The sequence below is a fragment of the Hakea prostrata genome, chromosome 10 (genome assembly GCF_041222555.1).
Source record: "Hakea prostrata isolate BN-2017 chromosome 10, UWA_Hpros_2, whole genome shotgun sequence".
Taxonomy (NCBI): domain Eukaryota; kingdom Viridiplantae; phylum Streptophyta; class Magnoliopsida; order Proteales; family Proteaceae; genus Hakea; species Hakea prostrata.
Genome location: NC_142609.1, coordinates 21168569 through 21176399, shown reverse-complemented (window position 1 = coordinate 21176399; position 7831 = coordinate 21168569).

Sequence of the window (7831 nt, the reverse complement as noted above, 5' to 3'; positions counted from 1 at the left end):
AACTCAATGAGTTCCAAGTGAGCTTTAAGCCCAGAACTGCAATCAAGGCTCAGGCATTAGCCGATTTTGTAGTAGAAACTACTGCACCGGTGGAATCCACCATCAAGGATCCCATTATACCAACCACTTGGGAGGTATATGTGGATGGTTCGAGTAATAAAGATGGAGCAGGAGCTGGAATTCTATTAAAAAGTCCAGCAGGATTTATTATTCGATATGCTTTGAGATTTGCATTTGAAGCAAGTAATAACGAAGCAGAATATGAGGCTCTGGTAGCTGGACTTCGGTTGTCAAAAGCATTGTCTATTGCAGATGTTACTATTTATAGTGACTCTCAACTTATAGTCAACCAAGTCCAGGGGGAGTATGGTATTAAAGAACCACGCTTGCAGAAATATCAAGAGATAGTGCAGGCATTTCAAAACCAATTTCGGAATTTGAAGATATCTCAGATTTCGAGGACTGAAAATTCAGTGGCAGATGAGCTATCCCGACTAGCCAATGCCAAAGAAAAGAATCTAGACCCTTCGGTCTATATTGAAGACATAACCTTTCCAAGTTATCATGAGAAAGAAATTTCTTATATTGAAGCAGAGCGTTGCTGGATGGATCCAATAATTGAATATCTAAGAGATGACAAATTACCTGAGGATCCGAAAGAGGCAAGGTTGATCAAGATACGATCAGTGAGATTTGTCATTCAGAATGGGAGACTATACAAAAGATCTTATTCTGGACCCCTTATGAGATGTATAGGCCCCGAAGGAGCAAAATTAGCTTTGGCTGAGGTTCATGAAGGAATTTGTGGAGCTCACATGGGTGGACGAGCCCTGGCTCACAAAATTCTGAGACTTGGGTTATATTGGCCTAAGGTCCAAGAGGCTGCTATGGAATATGTTCGTCAGTGTGGTAACTGTCAAATTCATGCTATAGTATCGAAGTGTCCGGCGGAAACCATGACTTCAATTCTAGATCCCATTCCCTTTGCGATGTGGGGAATTGATATCATGGGCAAATTCACAAAGGCGTCAGGCAGACGGGAATATCTGATAGTAGCAATTGATTACTTCACGAAATGGGTTGAAGCCAGTGCACTGGCAGCAATTACTGAGAGAAAAGTGGAGAAATTCGTGCTTGAATCAATCATATATCGCTTTGGGATTCCAAAGATTATCGCCACTGACCATGGTACTCAGTTCGACTGTCCGCAATTTGAGCAATTTTGCGGAACATATATGATCGAGCATCCTATGTCCTCAGTGGCATACCCCCAGAGCAATGGACAGGTAGAGGTTACTAACCGAACGCTACTGGAGGGAATAAAGAGAAGACTCGAAGCTGACAAAGCTTCTTGGGTCGAAGAACTTCATAATGTACTGTGGGCCTATAGAACTACGGTTTGAACACCCACAGGAGAAACTCCATTCAGGTTGGCATATGGATCCGAAGCATTGGCACCAGTGGAGATAATGGCGGGGACATTGTGGGATCGTGAGTTCGAGGAAAAAGCAAATGAACAAGGACCACTTGATAGTCTTGATCTGTTGGACGAAGTTCGGGCAAAGGCAATAGCACGAACTCAACATTATCAAAGAAGGATAGCGTCTCATTATAATACTCGAGTGAAGAATCGCCGGTACTTAGCCGGAGATTTGGTGTTGAGAAACACCCTAGCTTCCGACCCGCGTCACCAAAGAAAATTGGACCCTTCTTGGGAAGGACCTTATATGGTTGTAAAACCAGTTGGGGTTAAGGAGCTTATAGGCTGAAGAACATCAACACCCATAAAAGGTTGGATTGGTCGTGGAATGCCAGGCATCTCAAAAAGTTTTATCCTTGATGATGATTTCAATTTTGTTTGCGATGTAAACATTTTCAACTCAATCAATGCAATTTTTGGCTTTCAACAAATTATCCTTTGATTGGGGGGCATCATACACCACATTCAAGCACAAGATCCAACTATAAGGCATCGGATGAAAATTCGTGTGGGTCCTTCAACACTTATGGAATTTTTTCGGATCTTCTTAAGTCGAGGCATCGGATGAAAATCCGAGTGAGTTCCTTTTGCAAGGTGTCGGTTTGAAACCTGAGTAAGTTCCTTCAAGACTTATTGAATTTTCGAATAATCCTTAAGTAAAGGCATCGGTTTAAAACCCGAGTGAGTTCCTTCTCAGACTTATTGTATTTCTCCGGAAATCTTTAAGTAAAGGCATCGGTTTAAAACCCGAGTGAGTTCCTTCTCAGACTTATTGTATTTCTCCGGAATTCTTTAAGTAAAGGCATTGTTTCAAACAACTAAGACCTAATTCAACAGCAATGCAAGTGGCTAGCAAAGTTCAAGATGAAGTTAATTTCTTATTTCTTCAAAAGATCTAAAGAGGCCAGTATCAAAACAATTACAAGAGCTGGATACAATCTTTGGTCAAAAAAGAAAGTCATCATCCGTGACTGTTAAGAAGTTATACAAGATCGACACAACTTTGCTAGAACAAACATATGAGTCAACCATTGGTGTAGATTCAAGGAAAAGAAGAGGAGAAATGAGGATTACAAAAAATGTGTTCGGTATGCATAAGATCCTCCGCAATTTCATACTCTTTGTCCAGCTTGTCTAGGAGAAGTATGGTCCTCGACCAAACTTGCATTCAAGACGAGCTCGTCATAATTGACTTCTTCCAGGGGAGAATAAACAGGAGAATCTTCCAGATAATGCATAATATCTGGATCGGAAGGTGGAGGATCAATCTTATCTTTGGTCCAGTCAAGAGGAGGAATACCCAGGTCGGTAAATACTTCAGGATGGCAAACAGCACTGTAGGGAGTCGTATCAAAATAAGGATCCTTCCTTAATATTGATTCCCATACTTCGTTCTCACCATCCCGGACGCCTTGCAAGTTATAAGCATTTAGCATATCAACAAAGGGCTTACTGTGTAAATACTTGAAGACGCAGGCTCTGCGAACATCAGTTGGAAGGGATTCGGGCAAAGGAACGACAACTTGCCTTTGGGGTAACGTTTCAGATCCTTTGGCTCCTGACTTTCCAACTGCTCGCTCCAGTTGCCGGATCTTCTCCCTGGCATCATCCAAGTCTGACTGAAGATGACCGATCATCGAATTCTTTTCTCCTACCACCTCCCAAGCTAGTTTCCGAAGGCGAGCAATCTCAGCATCTTTAGCTTCAGAGATTTATCGAAGCCTGGAAACTTCATTGCTCAACCTACTGAGCCTAGAAACTACTTCCACTTGGTTGTGGAAGTTACCAGTAAGACTCCTGCAAACAACTTCCGAGTTAAAAAGGAGCAGAAGAGTAATTTTTCAGAATCAAAAGATAATGAAGAAAGACTTACATCACCAGTGACTTCGTAAAGACTTCATCTGGAAGTTTGGAAAGAACTGCGCTCTCAGAAGTCATTCGAGCAGCAGTGCACCATTCCAACGCTCTGTCAAACTCGTTTGACACTAATTCGATCGAAGGATGAGCTACATCAAGAGAAGGATGAGCTGCATCACCTATCACCCGACGGCGCTTCCTGGTGGCAAAATCCTCCAACTCCAAAGGAGAGGAGGAGGATGCCAAACAAGCACTAGAATTAGATATAGGAGCAGCGCCTGCTGGGACCACACCTTCATCAGACACCAACATAGTTGCCTCAGATGCCCGAAGAGTCTCCTTCGGGGGTGCACCAAAGGTCTCTGCAGCAGGGGCGTCAGCAGCGCCATCAACAACGGAGTGATCAAGATCTTCCTGGGAAAGACGAGCGATCACTTCGGGCAAAAGAGGCGTATGGGCGGCATCAATAGAAACTGTGGGAATCTGACTTGAAGATTCACCAACAGCAGTCGCCTTACGCTTGGAGGATTCACTAGCTAATACCACCTCACTGGCCCCAACCACCACCGAAGAAACGATTTTCTTGCTAGATTTCGCTCTGATAAAGTTCGGGTTGATCTTGGGAGCCACTATGCAAATAGAAAAGCCGTATCAGTACAGATATCCAACGACAACAAAAAAAAAAGGGAAAACCCTAGTTCTCTATCACTTCTGACAAACCCGATTAACTAAACCCCAAGTATTACTACTATGCAGTTTACTCAGGGGGGAAGTGGGGAAAGAGATGAGTAATCAAAAACAAAAACTCACTTGTTCAAAAGTTGATAGAGCTATTGTTGGAGTACGAGGAATACGGGAGCAGGCAGAAGGACGGAATGTCGCTTTAGCACTTTAGCAAATCTAACTTGCAGATAGCAGGATTGATGGAGAGTACCCATGAAGGCTTTAAATAGCCTCAGGTATTAAGATGACGGTTGAAAGCTAAGGACAACCAATGGCCCAGATCGAAATGACTCTTCGAAATCCGCAGAAAGCAAGATCAACGGCTGGAGGGATGCCACATGGAAACATGTAGAGGTGAGCACCCGATGCAGAGATACCTCCAATCGTCGCACCGCCATTATAATAATGGGTGTATTTCGGATTCATTGGAAACAGTGAATGGTATACCAAAGCAAGAAAATGTTTGGACTTTGCAGAAGGGAAACGTGTGGACTTTGCAATAAATGAAGTAGTGGGGAAGATTAATGCATCTTTCCGAAACACATCTTCACAATATTTCTACAAGATTATTATTCGTCGAGGAATGTGAAGTTGAGTGATAAGTTTTATCATTTAAACTTTGATATTCAAGACAAGATTTCGGCAGGAGACAGGGAAATAGAAAGGCCAACATGAAAAAGAAATGTCTATTCATTAACAAGGAGGTCAATCTTTACAAAAAAGATAACTCCCTAAGCCTCTTCTTCATTGTTGCCCGAGGGACCCTGGTCGGGAGGACTTTTCTCAGGATCTTGAGAAGAGCCTTCCTCAAGAATGACATTGACTGAGTCCTCTATAGCAGCAGCTTAAGACTCGGCTTGTGATTTCTCCTCTAGAAGCGTCGGCTCGTCAGCCAGGTATGCCTCATATTGAGGGTCAGCTGGAAAAGGATCATCTTCTTCCCGACCCCAGTCTGGGAGATCCATGCCAACTTTCTTGAAGACCTCTTTATGGCACACCTCACTGAAGGGAGCAGTATCGAAGTTAGGGATTGATGAGAGAATGCGCTCCCAAACGTCATTCTGCCCCAAGCGATAAGCTTGAATGTTTGAGGCCCCTAGCAGCTCGGAGAAAGGTACGATGTTCAGGTATTTCCGAACACACTCCTTCCGAAGCTCTGGCTTGATATGATCGGGCTTGCTAGGGACCGCCCACTTCAGATATTCTTCGTTCTTCCTACATTGAAATTCAAGCCTGTCACCGAACAACGTGGCAGCTTCTTTTTGCTTCCTGGCCTCGCGCTCGGCAGCAATGGCACGAGCCTTCGAAGCATCAAGGGCATCCTTGAGGGAGATCACTTCTTCCTCATGCTTTCTCTGCAGCTCCTCAGCAGCTGCAGTCAGCCGGTCTATTTCAGAATTGGCCTTGGCCAAGTTCTCTTCACAAGTTTGCAGCAAAGAGCTGTTGCGGCCAACCCGGCTCAATGCTTCCATGTGTTGATAGAAGTTCAACACAACATTCCTGGGAAGGCGGAAAATATCAGAAGAAGTCATAAGAAATTATGAAAAAATAAGTAAGCAAGAAGACCGGTACCTTGTGGATTGACTAACAAGGGCAACGTCATCCAAGTTTTCAAATTCCTGGCGATCAGAAGGAACAAGACTGAGGGAGCTCCACTCTGCAGCTTTCTCAGGGTCCCGAGTCACCCTATCGGTCAACTTCAGGGTCCACTGGGGGGAGAAGACCTCCTCACAATCCGTTGAAACTTGGGATTTTTTATGGGAGGAAGCATCAATTGTATCATGCCTCCTTTTGGTTCGGGCGGAGGAGGAGACATTAGAACTCTCCACCATTGGCTTCTTCCCTTTACCCGAAGCATCAGCCACGGGCCTGATATTCCTGATACCCCTATAAGAGGGGTCGGGAGAGGGAACAAAAGCCTCTTGATCTACAGTCAAGGCTCTGGGTGATCGTTGCTCAGCTGTCGCAACGGCCCTAGCGGCCTTCACTCGCAGGTTCTCGGGGTTCATTCTTGGAGGCACTGCAAAGAAGAACAAGGGTCATAATTAAAGACATATCACTTCAGTAAAATTAAAGAATGATGGTTAGAAGCTCACAATGAGCCAAGCCCCAGTACTGAAGAATGGAGTTATACTCCACCTCAAGTCCATGTATTTCTTGATACCATGGAATGGATTTGATCTTCCTGATGGCAGCCTCGTCTTCTTCCGATAAGGGGAGGCCTCGGTTATTCTCGGAAGAAGAAGTACACCGCCTCCAGACGGTTGGGAAGTTAAGATCCGATGGAGGCGCTCGACAGAAAAACTATCGTTCGCGCCATCTTTTGTGGTTAGAAGGGCAAGTTCCTTTGGCAAGGATGCTGCCCCTCCAATCAAGTTCAGCCATATTGCTTTTGGACAGAAAAACCCATCCAGGAGGATGAGAGATAGAAAGAACATGAAAATGTACAAAGAGAGAAAGAGATGGCGTAATGCCAAGTTCAAAACACAAACCCAAGAAGCCGACGATGAGACGCCAGCTATTGGGAAGGAGCATTCCGGGACAAATGTCCCAATGATTTAGAACTGCGGAGAACAAAGGATTAAAAAAGGGAAAGCGAACCCCGCTTTCCAGTGCATCTATGTACAGAGAAAATTCACTCGAAATGGTTGAATCAACCCTCTCATCAGAAAGGGGAGCCCTAACCTGATAAGAGGAAGGAAAATCAAAATCTTGGATGGCTGAAAGAAGGGTTTCCTCATTATAAATGGAGGGAACAGAGCCGAGTCCACCATCGGACTGGAAGTTTGAAGTCTGCCTAGAAGACTCGACAATCTTGGAAGATCTAGACTCGAGGAAGGCAGGAGGAGTTTCGGTTTTTCTCTCTAAACCTTTTTGAGAAACTTCAGCAAACTCGCGCCAGAGGGTAGTTAGGGTTTTGTTATCACTATCTGACTGTTCGAAGGCAAGAGAAGCAAAAGCTTCACTGCTATTACCAACACTGGGTACCAGAGAAGCCCCATTATCCGCCATTACTTGTTTCAGTAAATTACAAAAAGAAAAAGACCAGTAAACTTACTGATTCAGTGAGGCAGAAGCTTGAGAGCAAGAAGGCGCGAAGCAGACAACAAAGGTTCAAATTCCAGACAGGAAGAATGAAACCTACGAAGACAACGAACCGCTTTTAAAACACCCGCACGAGTGTTCGGGAATCTGAACGATCAAGATTGATTCAAAATCGACGATCGAGATTGAAAGACGTTTTGAAAGTTTGAACTCACGAATCCGAAACAGGCGTTCGGAAACCGTCGCTTGGATTATGTGAGCCACGACAGATCGACTGCAAGGTGACACGTGGCCTTACCCTCACAACGCTCGAGGAAAAGTGACCACCGCATTAAATGTGATATGACATTTAATGGAGCACGCAGAGTCTATCGCCTGACGAAGAACCCAGTTAAAAACCAAGCCCTCGGGATCGACCGAACGCTTGGTCTGGGGGGCTCGTGATACGGAGAAATTATGATCAAACCGGGTTCATACCTGGTTCGACCCTCGACCCCGGTCGAGGCAGAGGGAACCGACTCGCTCCCGAGCGAACCGGATCCAGAAGATGGCTTGCTGAAGAAGAAAACTGATTCAGCTACAAGCACGCCCTAGTCCTACTTATGGATTAGGGTAATTACCCTAATGATGACAGACTTGAATTGACGGCTGTGACTAATCATTATCGAAGGGATAATCATCGCATAACCGAAAGAGTTATCTCAAGAGTCCTCTACTAGTCCAAAC